Source organism: Falco naumanni, chromosome 6, assembly GCF_017639655.2.
Source record: "Falco naumanni isolate bFalNau1 chromosome 6, bFalNau1.pat, whole genome shotgun sequence".
NCBI classification, from domain to species: domain Eukaryota; kingdom Metazoa; phylum Chordata; class Aves; order Falconiformes; family Falconidae; genus Falco; species Falco naumanni.
Window position 1 is genome coordinate 54,805,728 of NC_054059.1, and position 25,710 is coordinate 54,831,437.

The window sequence follows — 25,710 nt, forward strand, 5'->3', positions numbered from 1 at the left end:
AAGGGTTGAAACTGAAAGAGTGGACCAAGATGAATCAACACTGAAAACAGGGCTCGCTGCATTTATGACATTGGGTATGTCTATACTGGTTTTTCACACCCTGCTGAGGATTTGTTATGGCCAGACATGCATCAGCCTCAGTCTAAAGGCACCTCATTTCAGCAGTACAATATTAGACGGGTGCTGATGCATAGCTGCAGAGCTCAGTTCTGAATCCGCAGTGGTCATATTTCAATTACCTCTACTTCCAGTGTGTGTAGGGTACAAATATCCTTTCGTGCTAAAGATAGGTCTGCTCCTCATTGTCTGTGGAATTCCCTTTCTCATCCCCTGTTAGTTTTGTGTAAATCCTGTGTATTAATTTCAGTTCTGTTTAAGATCTACTTAATTAGAATCATAGAATCATAAAAACATTTAGGTTGGAAAAGGCCTTTGAGATCATCAAGTCTAACCATTAACCCAGGACTGCCAAGTTCAGCATTAAAGCATGTCCCTAAGCACCACGCCCGCATGTCTTTTAAACACCTCCAGGGATGGTGATTCCACCACCTCCCTGGGCAGCCTGTTCTAAACACGAAATTGTGTTTGAATGTCTATCAGACTCTTTTATACTTATTGAAAGGCATCAAGTAACGCTCAAGGCAGATTTGGGTAGGTAAATGAAGTGTCCACAGCTGTAAAAAAATTTCTGTGGCTTTTCCCAGGAAATTTTGTCAAGTAATTCACAGTGAGGATTTAGAAAAGAAATAAAAAGACCTGTTAGAAGTAAGAAAAAATATGTTGGAGCTCCTTTTCTTCAATAACGTTACTAATTTCAGTGTAATAGAACAGTGACCTTAGTCTCACAGATCTGTACCCCTTGTGCACGTAGATAAGTATTAATAAGAACATACTAAAAATAGAGAAGTGGAAGACATAAGATAGTTCCTGGTCTAATGCTCTTTCATACAGAAGATAGGCATCAGGACTCAGAGTTACTGTGACTGCAATACTACTGATTTCTACAAATGACAATGTCCAAATGCTAAAAAATCTGGAACTGTTGTACTAGAACCCAAAAGAAAATTTTAATATTATTCTTTGAACATTTTCTTCAGCATTTGCATACAGCTTCAGAAGAAAATGATGCATTTCCAAAGCATTTCCAAAACTCCTGTGATGGATCCATGATAGTGACCTGGTCTTTGGCTGCCTCTATGATGTGTTAGCTCTGGGTGTTAAAGGTGTTCCCATCAAAATTACTGATTTTCCTTTTTGAAAGACCCAATCTCTCCAAGATGAAACAAGTCTAAAGGAAGACAATGGATGGTATACGTATAGAGAAACTGTTGCCCAAAATGAGGACAGCATTGGAGTTTATAATCAAGGGCTCTCAGTAACTATCTGTCTTCCTTCAAGTTTTCCATGGTCCACTACATATAGTTAGGAAAGAAAGGAATCCTCTAGTTAACAAATGCCAACCAGAATTAAATCTGTGATCACAAATATATCCTTGTGCTTTCTCCTCTTTGTTTCCTATTTCCATGACAATCTGACTTGCTTCTTTGGGAAGAGAAGTGTGAAAGTCCAGCTGGGAAGCAGAAAGAGACCTCTTTCACACTGAAGGTGCTGCTGAAGCATGTGGATGTTCCTAGAGAGTCTATTCTCCTTTTAAATTCATGTAAGAGAGGCTCTGTGCCAGGGGTCCTCAAACTGTTTAACCAGGGGTCCGCGCGCGGATGCAGTAGCAGGCAGCCATCTGCGGCTGCTTGGTTTCCCCCCAAGGGGGTGGGGGCGGGGGGGTCTATAAATACCGGGTGCCGGATTGAGGACCCTGGGGGGCCGTATCCAGCCTGTGGGCTGTAGTTTGAGGACCCCTGCTCTATGCCCTGGCACTCCTCAGATCCCCATGGAGAAATCTGACCTAGTCTAAATAATGGAAATCAGAAGGTATCAATAATATCTTTCTGAGTTAGTGAAAGCAAGGAGGCTAGTGAGAGCGGAGGATGTTTAGCTGGTGGCATATAATCAATAAACCTGTGGTGCTACCTTGCTGAGGAAGTCTGACCTATTCTTTAATATGTAGACCAGCTGAGGAAAGTCCATAGTGAGGGTGATTCAGGGTCCTTTAAAAATGCCAAAGGTGAAAAGGATGAAAATTCATAATCATTTAGCTTGCAGAACAGAAGACTGAGAGGAGACATGATAACATCTTCAAACAAATGGCAATTTGCTGCGGAGATGATGGGGATATTTAATTCTCCATGCTATTGTTAGGCTGAAGAAAAAAAAAAAGACTTAAAATGCAGCAAGGGAGTTCATATTGGAGACATAATAAATATTCTTTCAGTACGGGTAATGAAGGACTGAGACAGATTATCTGGGAAGTTTTAGGAGTCTCCATTGCTGGAGGTCTTAGACAACATAACACTCAGTCATTTTCCAGGTGGGACCCAGGCATACCTGATCCTCCCTTGAGGCATAGGCTGGACCAGGTGATTTCTCTTCCTATGCTTCTGTGATGCTGTGGCTTTTTTTTAACCTCAGTACTGAATGAGTTTTTACATAGTCTGCATTGTTTAATGGTAGGCATATAGCTTAAAATACCTCATATCTTTAATCAAACAGCAGAGCTTTCTCTAATCATTTTCTTATCAAAACTAGTCTTCCGTCTTAACTCAGTTTCTCCTGGTTAAAAAAGCATCACTGTGCTTTCAGCATTCTCATGGTTACATACATATTTGCATTTCAAAAATTAATTTGGACCTCCCTGTAGCCTGTGGATGTGAAACACATAATGCTGATCCACTTCCTAAGCCATCAGAGACAATGTTTCAAGGGAAACATGTACGCATTTTTCCCGACTAAAAATGAATGATGGCAAAGGAATAGAGTATAAGATAGCTCAAAGAGAACAAGAAATGTTTTGCCTCCTTTTTTTTTTTTTTTTTTTTCAGTTTGTTTGGAATTTGTTGGTGGCAACTGTGGCCAGTTAAACAGTAATCTCCTGATGTTACTTATCTGTCAAAGCAAAGGAAAGTTATTTCCCATGATGAAATCAACAGATGTGAATTGCACTCTGGAAACTGAATCTCAGGTCAAAAAAGGTACTTCTTGAGAGTGAACAGTACAAAAAGTAAATCAAGAACAACTTAAATCACATTTTTGGTTTAGCAAAGCTGGGATTTTTTTACCCTTTTCTCAGAGCCAACAAATTTGTTAGCTGACAGTAAATTTCTGTGAAAAAGATAGGAAGTTTTTGCAGTATTGAAGTTATGCAACATTTTGCTATGTGTTTGGATAAACACATGCAGCCACGTTAGTGAAAGCCGATTTGGTTCCCTCTTCATGTACTGAGAAGGGCAAACATGGATTCAAGTCACTCATAACAATGACTACTTCAGTGTGGGTACAGAAGGTGCTTCCATGTTTCCATCTGGGAAATCCTGGACTGGAATATATTTATGCATGCACTGCACAGACATTTAATACATCCAATCAGAAAAGTTTTGGGTGCATCAGAGTAGATGCAAAAATTGATTCCTGTGAGTACATGGAATGAGCCCAGGGTGTCTGTAAAGTCAGCTCACACTAGAGCTCTGGCCACTGGTGCAAGACCTCTGGAGACACAGCAACCCATTAAGAGATACTGCCATTGTCTGGTCTGGCAGCAGGACACCCCTAAGACCCTCTGGACAATGACCACATCTCTTTTTCTGAATTAAATTACATTTTGGGCTGAGTTGAAAGAGGGGACATGTAAGAGAAAGCAGGATAACTAGTTGCCCTAGTCAAAGAAAAAAAAAAAAGGGGGTCTGATTTCCTGCTTAGCTATATGTGTTTCAGTCTACAGAATAATTAACCATCACATGTTTCAGAGCAAAAAAAATAATAACAAAATCCCCATGTTCACAACATCACAAAAATGGCCAGATAAATCATGCATCATTGGTTTTCTTTGGAGTATCATTTTGTTAATTAGCTGTTTTTAAAGAGAACTAGTCAGAATAAATGTTCTATAGACCTTAAACTGGTAAGGAATAATAGAATAATACAGTGTTATCATCTTAAAATTACAGTCTTTAACTTCAGAATTCTAACAGTAGTTCACATTCTTCCCATCTTGTCTAGAGGCAGAAAAAGAACTGGGGTCTTGTCCCTTCCATGTGACTCATGTCCATTTGTAGTACTGCAGAGCATAATAAACATCCTTCTTAACTTGAATAGTAAAAGTAGTTTTCTTTGCTTTATATTGAGAAAGTCATTGTTACAGCATGAACAAGCAAGTCAACCTGCCAGAAACCTGCGAGAGTCTGTTGCTATGATGTTGCAATCTTTAAAGAGAAGTTATATATCTTCCTTCAGCCAGGTCAGTCCAAATATCAGATTTTAGGAAGTCTTCAGATTTTAGTTTTTCAGCTGCTGTCCAAGCTTTGCATGTTTATCCTTATATATAGGCAGCTGGACCAATCATCTTCTGAAATGAAATTATGAAAGGAATAGTCATGCCAAGTCAGATTCCAAGGTTTAAGGTTTCTAGTTTGGTTGTTGTTTTTTTGTTTTGGTTTTGTTTTTTTAATAAATTATTTTCACACACAAGACAAGATGAGCCACACACAAGAGCTGTACTCTGCAGCTGGATTTGCTTCCAAGTCTGAATCTGAAGGTGGGATATGGACTCTGGATATTTTTAGCCACAAAATATGTGAACCGCAAAAGTATGTAAACTACACACATATATTTGCCTGTTCTTTTCAAAGGAATTCTCTTCATTGCAGTAAAAAAAATATTGCCCACAGAAAGTTGGCAGAGCAGTAGTCCATGTCCCAGCAGATGCCTATGGAATGTTCCTGACTGCTTTGCATACTAAAATGTGCAGCTTTATAAATAGTGTTAAAATATTCAACTCTAGTTTAAAAAGAAAAAAAAAAAAATAAAATTAAACCCCCACAAATGTATTCCCCCAAAAGCACATGTAGTATGGACAGCAAACACTGTGCCAATAAACCGACCATTCCTTAAACACTTTTCTCATCTGCTGCTTTAAAAATGCACCAGAGTGCGCCCTGTTAGGTCAAACAGGACTATTTGCTAATAAAAATAATACTTGGGGAGAGTGTGGTTGATGCAATATGGTGCTTATTCATCACCAATTTCATACCTAATTATGAGCATAGGTCTAGATTCAGGAAAGCACTTGGAGGAACACATAAGCCAGTTTCACTTCAAGACAGCATATAAATACATGCTGTATTTTAGCTAAGTATCTGTGCCTGTTTTTTCCTATTAGCTAATTCTAATTACTACTTTGCTGAAGATGTAGTTTAAGCTCTTTGAATTATTCTTTAAAGCATGCTTAGTTCTGCTAGACATGGAGACTTCAGGAGAATTCAGGCTGAATTCAGGTTTGAATATAGCCCCAAATGATCAACTTCAAGCAGTTAATTCAATCAAATGAATTTTTAAAGTATGCTTAGTTAATCATGTTCTTATTTATCTTTCTGAAGAGACAATTATTGTTTTATTACAATAATTGCATATACAATTAACTGTTTTATTACTTTAGTATCTTTCATTTGATAATCTAAAAATATATTTTAAAAGTGTGTGAATTAAGCTACTAAATATTCCTCTGAAATTAATAACTATTAACACTACGTTCTTAATATTCTTAACAGAGAGTACATTAAATTTCTTTTATCTTTGAAAAATTGTAGTGATTGAATCTCCATTCTCTCAAATTAGTTATTTGAAAGTACTCTAAATTTACTCTGAACTGGGTAAATCTTCACCACATTTCTTGATAGTCTAGGTCCTAAATTCAGCTACTTCCTAAATTAAATGGTTTGCTGCAGTCATATGGTATTTCTGTACCTCAGTGGAATGCCTGCCCATTGTATATAGTTGTCAGCTGTGAAGCTCATGCTTTTTCCAAGGCTTTTGTCACTCACCTCTTCTTCCCCCCCTCCCCGTTCATCGTTTGTACAGATTTACCTATTAACTCTGAGACAGAAAGTCTGCTTCAGAAAATGTCTCCCCTTTTCTGTCTCCAGCTTCTTTGAGTTTGGCGTTTCTTTTTTTTTTTTTTTTTTTTTCGGACTGCATCCTGAATGGCTCAAGATCAACTCAGGCGTAGTCTAACTAAAACCAATGCTTTTTATCTTACCTCCAAAACCCTTTCCACTCCCATTTTCTATGGCTGCCAAGAACACCATTCTCCTTGTCATCCAAACACACAATCTTTGATTCTTCTTTTGACTTCTCTCCTCGGACTCTGACTATAAGTGAACAGTCAGCCACACAGAAATTATTTTGTCCATCTTTGCACAGGGTGCAAATATCTTTTCTTGAAATTCAAAACGTTACAAACCTCTGTCCTGCTTATATTTTAAAAGCATCTCCTTTAGCCTTGTGTTTAACTTAATAGCTCACTTTTAAGTAAAATTCCTCATATAATTATTTTTTGTGTCACGTTTAAGAAGTTTACTACAACAGCAACTGTAATAATGATACCAATAATAATGGAATCGATATATAGCAATTCCAAACCCATCTTTGTAATTCCTTTTCTTCCTCCCACATTCCCTTCTATTATTATTATATTTCACATAATAAGTATTTGTAAATACAGATTGTTGAAGGTTCAGGTCAGGTACATTGTCTTTCTTTTTGTTCAGCAAAGTTCTGGTAACATGTGCACATGTGAAAATACAAACAATATATGAAACTCTTTGGCAGCTAGGTTTCAGTGGTTAGCATCTTTCTTTGGAGCTGACTCTATGCCAAGGGAATCTGTCCTTGATGTGGAAACAGTTTTGTTGACTTCATAATGCTTCTTTGTTTTGGAGGGAAAAAACCCTTTGAACTGGCTTTAAAAAATGTGTTGCAAAGATTCATGAAAGAAATAGGGTTTTTTATTGTCAGATTGAACAGGTCAAAAGGTTAAACTGCAACAATTTCAGACTCTGATTGATAGACTTTGCGTAGAATATCTGCCTGCGCGATTCCCCAGGGCTGCTCAGCTGAGAAAGTGTTGTGTGATCAAACCTGCTCTCAATGGCAGGGATAACAACAAGGGGTGTCAGGGGATGGATGGTAGCTCACTGCAATTTTATTTGTAACAATTCATTGGGTTTGTTTTGTTTTTTTTCTTAAATCCACATGTCTTGAGGTAAAAAGCCACAACTCAGTTTGGACCTAACCTTTCTTGAAATTAAATGCAAACTAAGTTTCATATTACTTTTCAAGTATACCTTTTTCTATCCAAGGGTATAAAACCAAAGTCAGTACGAAACATTGCTGCTTCTCTAATGGAAGTCATTCTGGACTGAATACGTGATTCACATTATTAAAGCTTCAGCATCCGCTTTTCTGCAGTCCTAGTCCCACACAGAAAAGAAACCTTGACCAAGAAGTGAGGTTTCTGGTACAAAACAAGGTACAAAACTGACTGATGCTTCTGCCAGAAGCAGGGCTTTCAACACACCTTCCTTTTGTGTGGCTTATCTGGTGTTTCACTTGCTACAGCCTCCCCCCAGTGAGCACTCATCTCTCTCCTACCTGTATATCATATCTCTTTTCAGGTCTGCTGAGCTTGGTTGAACTTGGCTGATGGGTTCAAATGTAACTGCCCTGAAATGTCTGACAGACAGAGATACACACAACACAATCTCCAAATCCCTAGTGCCTCAGGCAAGAAACCAGACTAAAACGTTATGAAATAAAATATCCACCCCACCCTGCCTCAAAAATTAAGGCACAAACTTAACAGTCTTCTGCAAGAAGTTCTTCCTCTGAAAAAGAAAAAAGCTCTGGCAAGTCCCAGATGCCCAGTATGAGTTCTGATACTGCTCGTGATTTCATGTGAACGTCCCTCCTATCCCACCATGATAGCTATCAGTACACAGTTGTATGATAACCCCAGGCAGATAAAATATGGCCTTCAACAAAATACTTAGGACAACCACCAAACAAAGTTACAGAACATGATTGTCCCATGTATGTTTGCTCCACTACCTGCTGTTGATGTCAAATATCAACATAAATCAATATAAACAGAGATGTATAAATATCAATATCACTGTTTGGGCAGCATTAGCTGCTATCTGCCTTGTACTTTGCATCTTAAGAACCAGAAAAAGGGATTTCATTTACTATTTAAAAATGCTCAACCAGTTTAAACCCTGAGCAATGCTTAAACACTGAAAAATCATTAAGTGCATTAAGCTGCATTTATCTTTGAGCTGTTACTCTGCCTCCATGATCATCCTCATTAGACTTGTGCCGGTTGTACAGATATGAAAAAGTGCTATGCAGTTTAACCATAAGACTCTTAAAAAACAAGGCTCTAGGGCATGAAGTTTGTTTCCCTCTGAAAGGTTCTCCTGTTTTTCTACATTACATAAATAGAAGAAAAAAAATGAAAGCCTTAAAACACAGGCCCTGTCATAAAAGTTTAACCAGCCAAGTGAAAACTTGTTCTAAAAGCAGGTCTCCTCAAAGAGATTTCAGATTTAGTTTGTCCAGGTTGTATAAACTGTAGAAAAATAGAGCTGCCTTTCCATAGTTTATTGGGTTGTAGGTATATTTTCATGCTGTAATTTAGCAATTAAATATGCAAATTATCAAGGTCAAAGTTGAACATAAAGTGTTGGCCTTTTAATGGCTTAATCTATTGGTGTATTACCAGTTCTGCTTTAGCATCATCATTTCCCTGATTTGTGAGATTGCACTAATTGCTTATGGCAAAAATAGGAACTGTATTTGCTTTATGTGTTGCTGGCGCATTATGAGCTGCTCACTGATTCTTGAGTTGCACTGTCCCAAAAGGCCAAAGAAGAAAAAATCATGCTAGATCTTCTATTGATTCCACTTTATAAGCTGTATTTTGCCATTGCTCCATTTTGTGTTATCCCATGTAGATGACTTGATTGTACGTGGGTTGCGATCCATATATGTATCTGCATCAACATGTACTTCATACCAACAGAGGAGAACTTGCAGAGCTAAGTAATTGGTGCTAAGGACCTCACATCCAAAATCATCTACATTTCAGCATTTTTCAGACTTCAGACTAACCCTTGCCTAGCACGAGGAACTAAAGATCCAAGTTGAGCTGGAGGGTGTCAGCTGCGGTCCCATTATCTAGCTACAGGAGCAATCAAGTTAATCCTAAACCTGCTCCATGATGCAAACTAAAGCACAGGAAACAAGTAGGACTGTCATATCCACTTCCAAAGTACAGTTCTGGTTCGGTCAAACTTTAAAGTAGATACATGTTGTTTTAGAACAAAGACCTGCCAAGATCAGTATCCTCTCCAGCAGAAGGCGGTAGTTTAGCGGAAGGATGCAAGAAGCAGGAAAATACATGGTGAACTTTCCCTTTGCTTCCAAAAAACAGTTTTTAATAACCTTCTGATTAGAACTGAATAAAATTGCACAGGGGCATAAATGTGCTGAACAGGATTGTCATGTTAATCTTGTAACTGACGCGACAAAGAGCAACGCTACACTCCGTGAAAAGGTTGTGTGGGTATGTATAGTCAGGAAGAGGAACAGACACAAGCTCATCTGCTGTTGGTTAAATGCAGCTGATGTGTTTGTATGAGGGGCTGATTTATCTTTTTCAGTGGTTCTTACCATCCCGTCTGCTAAGTACTACTATTGAAAAGGTTAAATGTGTTGCATTCTTATGATAAAACATGTCATCACTGTCACCATAGCTTGGTTCTGAACTTGCATGTGATGAAATATTTGTAAACATGATGTGCACCTCTTCATACATAAAACATAAAAGAATACTTCTTCCAAAATAGAAGTCAGTTCTGTGCAGAGCTTAACCTCAGACTAGTTTCTCTGTGATATGTCCCTTTCTACCATTATATCAAAACACTTTTAAAAAACAGGTCTTCCCCTGACCCCTTCAGGGACTTGTATGTGTTGTATGTGATCTCCTTCCTGACTTTTCCACTTTGGCTTTGCCTAAGGAGCGATTAGCAACTCGTGTGCATAGGGAGCTGCAAGAAGGACAGCTCTGGTGTACAAAGGGAAAACAGCTGTAGTCATCTAAGAAAGAAGCAAATACACAAAGAAGAAAAAAAAATTTAAAAAAAAAAATATCACACTGACCTCAGCAAATCAGCGTGGCAATGATGGTTATGTATAACACTAGAACTTGAGACAACACAATAAAACTCCTGTACAAATGTTACAATTTTCCATGCCATTCCTCTCACTTTATTCAAGAATAGCATTTGTCCACGTACACGGGTCTTATGTAAAAATCAATCTGAAAACACTTGGTATTTCAGTGGGATCTCAGCATTTCTACTGAAATCAGGTCTACACTCTGCTGGGCATTGTATGCATGATAAGGATCTTTGTCTTCAGGAGCATGGAGACAAGGTTCATAAAACTTGGGCAGTGTTCCCACTCTGCTGGAGCGGGAAATGGAGGCATGGAGCTAACTACAGAAGATTGTCCAAGGTGACACAAGAAGTCTGTGTCAAGTGAAGTCTGATGCAATTAAACCCATATATTTTAAGATTCCTATTTTTGTGCCTCATTTTAAAACAATTCTGTTTGTGTAAAATGCAATTATGTGGTTGGGCTTTCTTTTTCCTTAATCTCAGTTGCTTTCTCAGGCTTAAATGACTACACTGGGCATATGGTAAGGAAGCCAGGCTTCCTAGATTGAAAAGCAGAGCAGTCTAATGTAGATATGAATGTTAGGTCTTAGGACAGTACAGCATAGTTACAATTTGTTCTTACAGAATATTGATGTCTATAGAAGACACAGATTCACTGAATTGGTAGATCCTGAGTCAAAACTATGGAGAAGCCTCTCTGTGAGGGTTCACAGGTCCCAAGACTGATTTTCCACAATTTTTCTGGTAACAGTTATTAAACTCAGCCTAATGACAGTTCTGATGATATGTAAACACACCCGAATGCGCTAGAGCTTTGGAATTTTCACTTTCACTTCTTTCTCTCCCATCAGTGTTTTCAGACATTTCCACACAATGATATGGGCAATGTGTCTTGCGTGGGATCTCTAGAAGGAAGCAAACACAGAACTTACCATCTTCAGTGTCGTGTAGCTCCACTGTGCTAACACCACAATATTTGGACCAGAATGTGCTGGAGCGATGCATGTGGCCTCCAAGTCAGGCATGCCTCATCTTTTCCAAACAACATTCTTGTACAGATTAGAGGATAATCTGACAGGCAGGCTTGGCCAATTAAAACAGTAATTGAAATAGCCGAGAGTGTTTTATTTGGCAGAAACTGACCATTCTGCTTCATTTTTTAATGAACAAACAAGCAGGGTCAATCATAATAGTTTGATTAATTTAAGAAGTCATTTTTCTGCTAAAATAATTTCCTATTTTATGTTTCTGAAAACAAAACCAGAAAAGACAGACAGAAAAAAAAGAAAAAAAGATTCCTTTAGACCTTTGGTGGGACACTATAAACATCAGTCCATGAATAAAATCTTGAAATGATCGTGAAACCACAAAAAGCGAAACAGTTCCCCTTTTGGCTAGAGGTAGGCAAAGGTATTTCAAATGCAGGGAAGGGGGAAACCTCAGGAAGCCCGTGCTCATTAAAGGATTGAGGTTCATTTTCCTGAGTCTCAGAAACATTTAGGAAAACAACCTTAAACAAAAAGCAAACTAAAACTTCCCCTGAAACTTCTATAACCTTATTGAGGCTCTTGCAAAGAGCTAGGACTTCCTTTCATTCCACCGGCTTTTGACCAACCCTGTACTATAAAGAAAAAAAAAGAAAAAAGGACCTGGTCCAAAAGCAAAATTTCAGTTAGGAAAGTAAATGTAAGGCATATTTCAAACAAGCAGCACACATCACTAATTGACAGTTGCTTAGTGATTTACAGGAGACAGCTTGTTGGTTTTGGTACAGCACCAAGTGGTGCCCACATCACTGAAAGCATCTCAGCTGGAGTTTGGGCATGGATATCTCAGAGTCTCCTTCCTACTGTCCCCAGTTTAGGAAAGCATTGCTATTCATCAAAGTACTTGGGCCACATGCTTAATTTTAAGCATGTGCTTTCCTCAAAAGGGATGCATTTAAACATGTGCTAGGGATTTAAACATGTGCTAGAGTTATTTATGGAATTGCTTCTTCCAGGAATGGCATGCATACATCTGAAGGCAATATGGGAAGTATTGACTGCCAAGACGAAGAACTGTGTCTCATCTGTGGGTGAGCTGTGGATTTAAGTCCTCAGACCAGCTAACTTGGCACCTTGCAAAAGGAATTTAAAGATGTCAACTGCTTCCTGAGGGTAACTCACATAACTAACGACATTGTGTTCAGTCAAAGGTTGGAATGATGTCTTCAGTAATTTTGACAAAGAATACAAACATTGATCCATGTGATTTATTCTGAAGTGAGGGTAGCAGTAGGAACCACAGTGTATGTTGGATTCAGCAATTAAGTACCTTCAAACGTTTTCATCTTTGTTAAGCATGTGTTAGGTTTTCCAGTATGATGTGAAGGCAGAGGTAAGTTGGGCTACTGAAGGATGTCACTCCCAAATAGTGCAAATGCTATCCCATACCTTACATTATATTAATTACTATACATTGTATTAATTAATATACACATTAAAGCCTGTCTTCTGGGAATTTAGCTTCCAGCATTGTGAAAAGCCATGCAGACTTTTTCCATTGCTCCTGTCTATGATTTCCTGATAGCAAGAACAAAAAATGTATGAAGTGCAAGTAGCAAAACTCCTTTTCCTTCACAGTCCCATTGTTATAAAGGAATTTTTGTAATTTAGCTGTAAAGAGAATCAATCACAGTAGTACTGAAAATATACTCGTGCACCATTTTCTGATTTTGTCAGTGAGCTGGGGTGGCTGGTCTGGCCCATGTTACGTGCAATGAAATGCCACATGTCTGGCCAACTATGAGCCATCCTCACTAGTCACAGGTTAGACCATGCCCTCATCTGGCTTTTGGGCAATAGCACAGCTGCACCAGCTGCCCACTCCATAGGGACACTGTATTCAACATGCATGGCTCCCCCCAGTTAAGGATTTTGTTCAAATAAGGTCCAGGAATTTGGTGTGTTCTGCTGTAGAATAATTCTGAGCAGAGACTCAAGCACTTGAAAAAGGTAGCATGTTATTTATTATATAGACAACAAAGTATAATGTAGGTCATTGGTAAGTTTGGGGCAAATAGATCTTTTTCCCAGGGAATTTCATCTGTTGTTTCCTTGGCTTTTTTGCTTGCTTGCAGAAGCTGCTACCCCTGCCATTTCTTCATTGCTTGCTGAGTCAAGAGTTCCCACAGCTGGAACTCTTCAAGGCCATGTAACCATCTGCTTTGGGATTTTCCCTCCACACCTGACTCCTTCTGCCCCTTTGACTCAGCTTATTCCAAAGCCTATTGGTATCTTTTCAAGATGACCAAGGGTCAAAAGTTCAAACACTGACAAATTATAGTGTATTGCAGAAAAGCTGTAAATAGGAATGTAAGCAACTGTCTTGGCGCCTACATTTCCATCTGTTTTCCATGTGTAACAAATGCAGCCAAGTTTATTAATATTCTAATCACTACTCAAAGGCCACAATTCCATGTTCTGACTGAATTAATGCTGAGTTTTTGGATGTGACAACTGTATTCTATTTATATAAAGAGCAACGCTATAACATTGTGCAATCATTTTGCTGATATTTTATCAGGATACTTAGACTCTCTTTCTACGCTCAGGATGGTTTAATAGGATTATCTCATTGTGAAAGAATCATTTGTCCACAAGTTCAAGAGGTGTATATGCAAGACTCGTGTACTACACCACAAAATGACCTTTACCTCAGGATGTGTGTGCCCTGTGTCAGATATAATTTGTACTGAAAATATAATCAGATTTTTTCTCCCCTTGATAAAAGAGGCTTTTCTGGAGACACCAGAAAAACAGTTTTCTCAGCTAGCTGTGCTTCTTAGCTTACACTTGAGAGAGCTGTATCATGTTTGAGATTTTTGTAATAATACAATAAATACATGTTATAATACAATAAATTAGAATTCATTTTATTCTTTTAAATTGTAATTATTGCATACCATAGCATTTGAATCTGGCAGGTGGAAAAGAAACCACATCAATAAATTGTACTATGAAAGAATACTTTGTGTTTTTATAATGCCTTTCATCTGAGGATCCCAACACATTTTATAAACTTACATTACCTTTCACAGCATGTTTGTGGGTATCTGAAGCTTTTTTAATTCACATAAAAATGAGACATAGATAGATGAACCATTCTGAATATTCAATCTGAGAAAAAGCCAAATTGTGATCCTCATTTACCTGCTCTAAACGTAATTTTAGATATCATTTTCCTTATTGAATGATCACAAGCAACATGGGAAAATAGACTGATTAAATCTAGGTTACATCTGAAAGGGATGTAATCTAAAAACCAGGAAAAAATCAAGTCCTCCATTCTACCACCATGATCATGTGTTCTTGCAATATTTTAAAACTATGCAGAAAATTGAATTTCTAACAATACTCTGTAGCATGTAGTAGCATCATTCTGTATCAACAATTTTTAAACCAAAACTTTTTTGATAGGTTTCCAGTCTCTGAAGCAAAATCTGCATGCATAAAGATATTTTCTGCTGGTTCAAAAATTCTTATTGTGGACTATTAACACTTGAGCCAGTGTAACAAAATGGGTCTGGGAGATGAAATTCTTCCAGACGCCTCTGCTGTCTATAAACTACTTGGGTACATATAATGATGTTGCTATTTTTCCCTCCATGTATTTTTTGCAGATAATAATCAAACAGACAACAAGCCAATTAAAAAGTCTTTTCAACCTACTGTGTTCTCTGTTGCCCAATACCCTTTTTAAGGTTAGTAGTTAATTAACCATGAACTGACACTGCACTATTTAGCTTGTTGGTAGCAGCTAATAAGATCTCAAAAGCCTTCCCAGCAACTTAAACTTTTGCTGATAGGACAATGTGTGAGAGCTAAAAACTCTGAACATCATTATATGTTAAAGTTATACAAACACAGAGGGACACTTCATCAGGTTTGATAACAAATTCATTAAAACTAGTCATATAATTTTATTTAAAAACCAGTCAATTTGACTGCTAAGTCATAGTGACTACTGGATGCTACAGAATTAGGCAGAAATAATGCCCAGATACTTCCAAGTATACTTCTCATCACTTTAACCAGGTAGCTAACATCTCTTCAGTGCTGTGAATATTTGAATTTGTAACACATATTTGCAGAAGTGAGACAGTGTGCCTAGTAGAAGACAGGCTGTGTACAGCCCTGCTGAAATGCCACATGGTCTCCTTTAGCAGACAACACACCAGAGATAGGTGAGATTCCTACATGGTATTACTGACAATTACTATGCTAGGTTATGAGCCCAGGTTCAATTTCACAGCTATGTGTGATGATGGAGTTCAGATAGGAATAAGGCCTGCCTTTAGGAAGCCAAAGCATCAGGTCAAGGTCTGCAACAGTTCTGTGTCTTTTCCCAAATTTACTTAATGGAAGTTTGCAAAGAGCATGATTCATAGTTACACTGCCTCCTTGAGATGCTGCCTGCACAGCTTGCTTTACAGCCTGCAGGAGAATTGTCATTCTCAGATTTACTTGCTTTATGTGTGTGTGTGGTATTGCCTGTCTTCTTAACTCACCGTGTCCCATCATGAAGAGACCATCTGTGTTTAGTTAAACAGCATATTTCAGGGGAGCTATTTCTGTCAACCTGCACAAGGAAGATGCCATGACTTTGATTCCCAGAGTCCATCTGTCTCTTCCAGAAACAAGGAATAACTTCAGTAGTAACTTGCATTTTAAAAACAGATGCAAAGTGGTAAAGGAAACAAACTGAAGGAAGGGAAAAAGTTGAAGGAAAAATGAAGAGGACCAGTCCTGTCCTGTTCTCTAGGGAGTTGGGGTGAGACACAGAGAAAGGCACAGAGGTTGTCTTTGTCTGATAAAAGTTGGAAAGGTCAGTTCGTTCCAGTTTTTGTGCCCACTGCTGCCAGCTGCCAGACTGTGGAATAAAGGTATAAAGTTTTAAAAACTTCCTTATTCAAGTAAACAAATACCAGCTGAGAGAATCTCTTGTATTTCCTTTTCAGAAGATGTCTGGTGTCCCCAGATTATCTGAACTATCTGGATACTATCTACAGTCTTCAAATAGACCCCCAGACTCATGTGTTATTGTCTCACACAGGTATAGCATCAGTCAGACAGATGTTTTGACCTGTGTGAATTACTTTTAAGAATATTTGTCACTACAAATATTTTTTAACACAGAGCAGTTATCATTCAATGATGTAACCTATTCTCCAGTGACTTGGAAAGTCCGGAGTAGGATGCATCATTTGATGGTGAGCTCTACTTATGTCTATGCACTACAGATAAAATTGGATAAGCTATATACATAACTGGCCTGCTGGGCAGGTTTACTCTACAACTCCCCACCATCCTGCTCCCTCATCAACTGGATTTGGGGCCTGGCCAGTGACTCTCATCTGGACTGCAAGCTTCTATTTCCTCCCTGTAGGGAACATGGGGCTTAATAAGGGACAATAAGCTTCCCATCCTCATCCTAGCATGGAAACATGAATAAAACACTCAGTCAGGTGCAGATACCAGTTTTGTTTCCAGGACCCACAATTTCTGATAGTCTCAGGAAATGCATGTGAGGTAAGGCATCTCAAAACTTGTGCCTTCGTAATGTTTGTAAACATTAATCAGTTTGATGGATGCAGCCATATAGATTGCTCCACTGTGGTATCCATAGATCGGCCCTAAAGAACACCTGTATCTCACATTCACTAATATTTTGAGAAAAATTTTTCTGAATTATAGATGATCCTTAGATCCTTAGAACTCTTTGCTCATCAAGCTTGCATTTCCTTCTAAGATACCTCTTCTTAAGGAAATCTTTGAACTACATGTCTTTTGATTTGTACATTTTAGAAGTATAACTTATTGTCTAAAATGTCATAGGTTTCTGGGTAAGAAATGTCAAGACTGAAATTCGATGGAAGCAGGTTTGCAGAAATAAATTAACCATTCATGGTTTTTAAGAAGTACCTCAGCTGATGATTCTTCTGAAGTTCACTAAATGAATGCACTGTACAGCAGAGCACGGGCACGCTGTGCGAACAGCCATATCTCTGCCCGTCTGTGGGAGCACTCCTGAGGAGCTGGGATACCCCCTCCACTTGGCATGGCTCCTATGGACCTTCCACAGCTGCAACAGGCATGGCCCTACCACACACCTTGTGGGGCTGAACCATCTCCTCAATTGGCCTGGGAAAGGATGGGGGTGAGGCAAGCAGGACATGAGCTGGAACCTGTCTTCTATCACTTGACAATATGAATAATACGAATAACACACTCTCCTAAGGTAAGTATCAATCACCTTTAATGCTGTTCAGGAAAAACCTCACATTTTCTTCTTTCACTCAGACTAAATATGGTCAAACTTCAAAACCTTTCACTCTGCCTTTAGAGTATCATTTACAAACCCTGTGGTTACCTCGAATTCAGCCAACCCTATCTTCTCACCCAAGCAGGAAGGCTCTTGTATTGGTCTAAGGCTAGCACAAAGATTCAGTCCTCTGACAGACCTCACATATCTCCAAATCTCTTGATCTCAACTGACTCTAGACTGAAAGGCCCTAAAGTCTTATGAGAGCCCAAGATATGTCTCCAGACACCACCATTTCCCATCCCAAAGAAGTATTTAACTGAATAAATACTCTTCATACTATAATATCTCACGTGCGTTGTAAATTTGGTTATTTGTTTCAACGTGTGCCTGCTGCTTATCACTCTGTCACAGTGGAGCTCCAGGGAGACTTTGGCTCCATCTTCTCTCCAACCACCTTTTAAGTAGTTGTAGATATCAGTCAGACACTCCTGAGCCCTTTCTACCCTTTAGGTTGAGCAAATACATCTCCCTCAGTCACTCTGCACATCATGTGGTCCAGGTCCCTGACCAGCTTGGTGAAACTACACTGGACTCTCTCCAGAATGTTCATGTCTGTCTTGTACTGAGGAGCCCAAAACTGGACTCAGCACTCCAGGTGCAGCCTCACAAGTGCTGTGTGAAGGGTAATAATCACTTCTCCCAGCTTGCTGCTATAACTTTAAAGGGCCACCAAATGACAAGGTCTTGACAGTCCCTCACCCTTTTCATATGAACTCTTCCTGTGCTGGTGTTAGTATGTGGATATATGTGAGCCAGATCACATCCTGTACACACTGAAGTTTACTTTCTGTACACACCACTAATATATGTTGAGTGTTTGCCACCCCTGTAAATGCTGGCTGATCCTCTTTCCTTCAGTGGGATGGGTTGTCTGAAAAACGCAGTATGATGTGTGAGAGAGCCTGGGATGCAAAGAGTAAGATAACAGAAGTGCAACACAATGATTCATGAAACAACAAAATGAAAGGTATTAACATTTATTCCCATTAGACTAGTTCTTTTTTTATGAAAGTATCATTGTTTTGGGAACATTTTAGCTGCAAGGAGGAATCAGGGCTGGTCCAGACTTCTTACCTCTGAAGGAAAGGAGAATTTTGCCTCTGACTTCAACAATACTAATTCCACAGATCCGTTGCCAAACTATACAGTGAACAAGCAGGAAGATATGTCACAGCCACTGCTGTGTAAAGCATAGCTGCCATTAGCATCACTTAGTGTAACAGTCATAGAAAGCTTTCTGTATGAATTAAAAGGTCCTTTTGCAACCTCAGGCCAGAAAAAGGAAAAAAAATGCTATATACTTTGCTTGTCCTATAAGGCAAAATTAATATTAAATGAACAATTTAAGCCTAACCATAACCTGCCAATTTTTTTGAATAACCTAAGTTTTTCAGCTGCTCCCCAAACTCTGCAGAACTAGAAAGAAGAGGTGATGCTACACTGCCTGTCCCTAGCAAGGAAGGCTGGAGGGGGTCTGCAAAATATTTTTTATGTCAGGGAATAATTATTTTGTAGTGAGACAGAAATTATCTCATTTAAATAACATTTTTCCTACAGTACTTTCTCAAAGCCCAAGGGCTGCTCTTCCAAAAAATGAGATTTTTGGCAGCTCCAGAGCTTTTCTCGTATTTCTGTCTGTCCTACTCATACTATAAACAGTATTCTTACAAAATAATTTCTAGACTACAGTTTCTTCATCAGTCCACTGGAGGAGGAAGGAAAAAACCCTATGTTTTATGCAACTTAGCAGCTGCAGGCAGTTACTTGGTTGTGCTGTAAAAGTCTACCATTTGTTAGCCAAACAGTTCAATTCTATGGCCGGGATTATATGGGAGGTCAGACTAGTTGTTTGAATAGCCAATTTTGGCATTACAAGCTATGAAAACAATTATTATTTCAGTATCATAAGCAACATTATTAAATACAAATGCAAAGTGTCTGCACGCTAACCACCCCTTAAAGTTTTTATGTTGTATTGGAGTCACTCATCAGACTGAATGCAGTTTATGGTTTGGGGACAAATTCAAGCTTCACAGAGGCTGGAGGAGGCTGTGGATGATAACCAACACATACTAATAAGAATCCATGAGCCACAAAACTAGATTTGAGGAAGCTGTGGCGAAAAAAAACTTGTAGTCTTCATTCAGGTTTAAAAGCAAATATCAGTTTCTGTTCACTACTGTATTCAATTTGTATCCCACAGGGGATCAATCTAGTCTTGAAGAACAAAATAAGGGAAAGGACCATTATATTTGAATATCCACTGATAGACCATTTCAGAGTGTTAAATCCACTTTAGAATGAGAAATTAAAGTTGGTAATTTTCATAAATCATGTGAGGACCAACTGAATTTGATAGATAATACTGGAAAAATACTAGTTAGATTGAGAATATCCCCTTTGCCTTTATTCCTGTACTTTTGTGAACAGCTGAAGAACAATCCTTGTCCTGCTAAAACTAGTCATGGATTTTGGTTGAATTTGTGAAGTTGTTTTGGCAATAGCTAAAACATTGGTTTTATTGATTAATTTACAACTTGTGAGTATTTTTGCCCTGCACAGGTCTCCAGGGGGTATCTTGGATGTGTACTAAACCAAGGGAATGCAAATTGCCCCTCCTGGCCAGCGATGGTGGCTCTCCATTTAGCAGTCCTGTGATGCTCTAAAATTTCTTGGGGAGAATTAACTGCCCAGGAAATGTCAAAATTGAGCACAGGCACTCCACTCCTGCCCTGAGCACAGCTCTGGCAGAACAGTGAATCAGAGATATTCGCCCAATGCTCTAAGCTCCATAGCACCTCCTCAGTCAATTCTTTTTAAAACAAAATAGAAATTGATCTGCCAAGCTCTTTTGGACTTTCTGGAGAGGAAAAAAATGATCGTGGAAGCAACTAGCTGAAGCAATTTGGGAACCTGTGAATGGCTCCACCAAACAGACGGTTGGATGAACAGACTGTTTCCCCATAGGTATTTTAAAGAATATTTTTGTATTTTATATGTTCTATAAACAATTTTAAATGCAGTGGAGTTACTGGGGGATGAAGGGAAATATAAGAAGTGAGAAGGGTGGGAGTGCAGGATGAGGGAGGATATGAAAGGTAAGCCGTCTGAAATATGAAGATCTTAAGTACTGGCATGTCTGGTTATTTGAGTGTCCCTAGCAGTCAAATAATGAGCCTTCTTCATGTTTTGCCTTTCTGTACTTGGCTTACTTAGACAAATTTGTAGGCATTAGGGTCTGTCTGGAGTTGGTTCCAAGATCTTTTTTTTTTCCTTAACATTTTGCAGCTGAGGCAGCCTTGTGAAAAAGGCGCTTTGAAGAGAAACATTACCAAATATGTCTTTTCTCCTGCCCATATCTTCTGTTTCCACAGGAAATGGACACAGGCACAGGCAGACCAATGGCAAGGCAGGAGCAGCCGCCGTCACTGGATGAGAAGGATAAGCTCTGCCTGCAGCCCTGCTTGCAGACGGGAAGCAGCTGAAGGTAAATGTCTTCATTCGTAAAGAAGACACTGTCACCTTGACATTTCTGCCAGTTTTGCAAAGGTTTTACTCAGTGCTTCCTTCCCTTCCAGCTGCCCTTGGCCACTCCTGGCCGACCACCTCCAAAGATTGTTTTGCTTCCCTCAGCTGCTCTTCACAAACTACAGACAGCAGTGTCTGTCTATTTTTGTCAGGGGACACTACTCACAAAAGCAGAATAACTGAGCCCTGTGCCATTAATGCTTCCTGCCAGAACCTCAGCTGCAAGTACAGCTACATAATCACCTCCTCCCTCTGCATTTCCAAAGATTTAGGTAATCATAGAATGAGAGTGGAGCAAGAGCTACTTGTTCCTTTCTACTGCTATTAATTTTCTGATACACACAATGTTGTTCCTAATAAAAGCTCCATGTAGAAGCCCTGAGTAAGGAGGGTCTGCATTGTTCTAGGATGCTTAAAATAAAAACAGTTCTTACCCCAAATGGTTTGCAGTCCTGTTCATTGCTGCCCACACCTACAATATTTTCATGATCCCCACAAAAAATATCCTAGCCTCTGGAGTCACAGTTACTTAAGAGTCCTGATTTACATGTGCTGAAACTCCTCTCCCTTTTCCCCAAAATGTTACTGCTTTAACACAAATGAAATCAAACCTCCCAAGTAATAATCTTTATCCCTGCTACTCTCGACTCCCCACTTTCTGTGTCCTATGTGAGCCATGAGATAGTACAGGCTATGGTTCATCTAGAACCACATAAATGATGGTTTCTTGTCTGAACCATGTCTTCTGACTGAGTGGGCAGCTTCTGCCAGGCAAAACCTCCTAAGGCTTAGCTCTGCCTTCCTCTCCTTCTGGAAGGAACCCATCCAGCTTCCTTGCTTCTAACCACATTTCAAAGAACTTGAAAATTTAGTCTTTGTGACAAGTCAGGTTGAAATTAGTGAATGCATTCAGAAGATACCAGAGGTGATCAAATAGATAGGCCAGGTCAATAATATGATAAGCCATTTTACTTAGGAAAATTGACAGATACATTTCTAAACCTTTCTTGTAGAAAGGGATAACACCTTGAAATTGTGACTATTCTATTTCAGAATAGGAATAAATCGGGATTATTAGGGGAGCAAGCTTCCCCTAAGTGCTCATCTGCAAATTCCATTTTGAATACAGATTTTTGGTCTGCTTTCTGTACTGGCTTTTTGTGCCATTGTGTTGAAATATAATTCAAATCAAGTGAGAATTGTGAAATCTTATTCTTCACAAAGAGCTGGAGTGACATTATACTTTCACAGCCCAAGAAGCTGTGTTGAGACAGAGTTTGGACTCAGCTGGTAGGCAACTTTTTGTTGGAGTTAACAGAAAAAGCTGCAGATGGGATTGGGACAAATAAAGAGCAAAGAGTTAGGAATAAAGTTATGTCTAACAATAACATTGGCCTGGGGTTTGGAGGCAGTAGGTAGTCTCCATGTAGAGTTTCAGGCAGAAGCAGTATGTGGCTGAGCAGCAGGTTTATGATGTGTCTCATCTGGTGATAGCAGGCTAGCAAAGAGATAAGCCATAGGTGACCTACTGGTAAGTCACCTTTTGGTAAGAACCATTTGTAAGAACCAATGGTAAGAACCATTTGGATCTTAGGTTATGACCACTATGAGACCTAAAATTAGATGTAAACCAGTTTGAAACTGGTAGGGGGACATCACATGATATTTTTGGTCAGTTTTAGTAAATACCTACTGCCCATATCTGTGTTAGATTAGATAAGAACTAGAAGGAAGCACAGGGCTGAGGGTAGGTTTGAAGCTAGTAAGGTAGCTGGGCTAGGTCCAAAACCATGCCAGAATGGCTTTAGGATTTGGACTAGTAGATGGCTTCGGGATGGGCCTGAGGATGAATCCAACATGCAGCATACAGTCAGGATTCTGTGAGTCAGGTAGCATTGCACTGCAGGAGTTGTTGAGTCAAAACAGTGCTGTAGGTGGGACGGGGGAGTAACGTGGCTCTGGCATGAAAGAAGAGATCATTTGGAAGTCTTGAAGTAATAAGAAGTTTGAAGACAACAGACCATACCTGATTTTTCTTAGATCTAGCTGGCAGGGCTGAAAATGAGGCCTCCGACTGCACCCAGCCACACATTAGGTCTTGGGCCAAGGGGTGACTTCAGGCTAGCAGAAAGTGGGTAAGGTTATAGTGCTATGGGTACATGCTAACGTGCAGGACTTCAGGCAGGGCTGTGGCTGTGGCTGGCAGGCAATGTTTTCAGAGGGCAGCCTCAGGGCTGGCGGAGCTGCAGGTCAGCACGTGGCTTTGTGCCAGGGCCGCCATCAAAGGTTGCTTGTGGTGCAGACCAGGCAGAGCACAGGGGAGCGGAGGTCTCAGCATCTGGTTAGGACCTGGCACAGTGGGCACAGTGCAGTGGTAGGCCACAGTAAGTGATCTGAGGTTCAGGCCTCAGTGGTGGTTTTGGTTAAACTGCAGGCACTGGGTAGATTAAGATTATATGTGATATTTTTGCTAAAATAGGATTAGAGGCAGTAGGTGGCTGTGGTCAAGGGGTAGGTTAGAAGTCAGTCAGTGTCTTGGGAATAGTGCTCAGGCCCAGGGCAGCCAGCATTTTGGAGCTAGGATTAAGACTAAATCCAGAGGATTAATCTGCAAACTGCACCCCTCAAAAGACCCACCTTTATCTCTAGGCTGCTGTCTACTAGTCCTCTATTCAAACTCAAGCCACATTTATACCAGCACCTGAGACTACTTATCATCCTGAACTCTTAACTCACTCAAATTTATTTAGAGGAAACAATCATAATCTGATTCAGTGTTACCTATTGGTTTAAATCCTAATCCAACTCACAAGTGCCTGTCTACATCAAGAGATACTAAGAGGTACTGTCCTTTTTACTCAGTTATAGTTGCTGTCTGTAGCTCAATACCAGATTGGTATGTTGTTAAGGTCTTCATAGGTAAGTTTCACTCCAAACAGCTTAACGAATGTAACTAAAATAAAGGAGGAAGCCATATTTCTCCACTGAACACCTGCAATTATTTTATTAAATATCTGTTGCTGCACATTATTCTTCAGTATAACAGAAGAAAGCACAGGGACTCACTTGCACCAGGCTATGCGAGGTGCAAAGGTCTGTGCCTCAGGAAACGTTGCGGTCACTGCATTGCTTCTCCTGAGCAGCACCTCATGAAACACCACAAGATTCTGCATACATCTGTGATGTTTTAATTTGCAGTAATAAATGAAACTACTAAAACAGCAGAAAATAAAATGGGTAATGAAGAGGAAAGAGATGTTCCTTTTCAACAAAAAAACATGCCAATCACAAAAATGGAGGCCCTTGCATTTTCAGGTATAATATTCCCTCTGGCCCTTCAGATGAAGTGCATGGGGAAAATGATTCACTGGTTTTCTACTAACTGCAATCAGCAAATAATTATTAATCATCTCCAACCAATATTCTTTCCCTTTGGAATAACAGCCAAATAATGCACGATAGTCCCTGTTTACTTCCTGAGGAGACGGATAGCAACTGCCTCCTGTTATGACTGCACACAGATCCAACCCCTCCCGCAAGTCCCCTGTGTCACTCATCCTCCATTTTCCACAAAGCCCTTGTGCCTACATGGGTAATTACAACCATTCTGAATTTTTGATCTCTCAGATTTTTGGGGTTTTTTTCTTTTTTCCTGCTCCCATTCCTCTCGCCAGCCGTTTAATACTCTGCAGACTCTGAACAATGGATTAGCTGTTCCCTCCAGTCAAGGTTTCCAGAAATAGTCTTTAGAGTTTTGCCATATGTTTATCTTTCTTAATACTCCAGTGAGCAGCCCCCTCATGACTCACGGGCAAACAAAGGTCTTGAATGGTTTGTTTATTCTTCTGAGCTAGATGGCACTGCCTGGGGCTCACCATGTGGGCAGCAGAGGAGCTCTGAGGAGGTGCATACTGTTGCACATATTTAATTACAAACAGCATCATATTTACCCTTACCCAAACTGCTATGAATCAGAATGAAGGCTGGAAAAACCAGCCCCCCTCAGGTAGCCCCACTCTGACATTGTTCCTGGAAAGTGTTGGTCCCACGTGCCAGCGTGCTCTTATGTGTAATGTGTACACCCGTTCCCATGTGGAGCCACTGCTGGAAGAAACAGAGGAATAGGGAGGAAATCACTCTAAATAACTCAGCTTCTGACCTTCTCCCACTAAGCTCTCTCCCACTCCTGACGCAGTCACTGAATGACCCTTGTCCATCGGCAGTAAGGAGTATTTTGGCTCACAAAGAACAAAGGCAACCAACAGTACTGGAGCCCAAGAATTCAGTATTAAATAAATAAACAACTTTACCATGCATAACAAAGACAAAACCCCAACAGCCAGTCACAGAAGGAAATGTCCAGCAAAAATAAAGTTGCCCAGAAGACCTGAGCTGTGGAGTTAAGCAATGCTCTTCAGAGTACAGAATAGAAGACTAGCTCTCATGGCCAGTGCTGAGTGTGCAAAGCCGTGCAAACCATTCAGGTATAAAACCTTAAATCACCTCAGAGACTGGAGAAGAAGCGATGCAGGTTACTGAGTTACTCATCCCCTCAAGGGAATGGATTAAGGTGAAAGAAGTCAAATGTTATCCAAGCAGGTACATAAGCAACCAGTTTTCACACACTTTTAAACACTCTGTGGTCTCTAAGGGGACTGGGCTGGGCTGGCAGCTCTGACTGGGAACA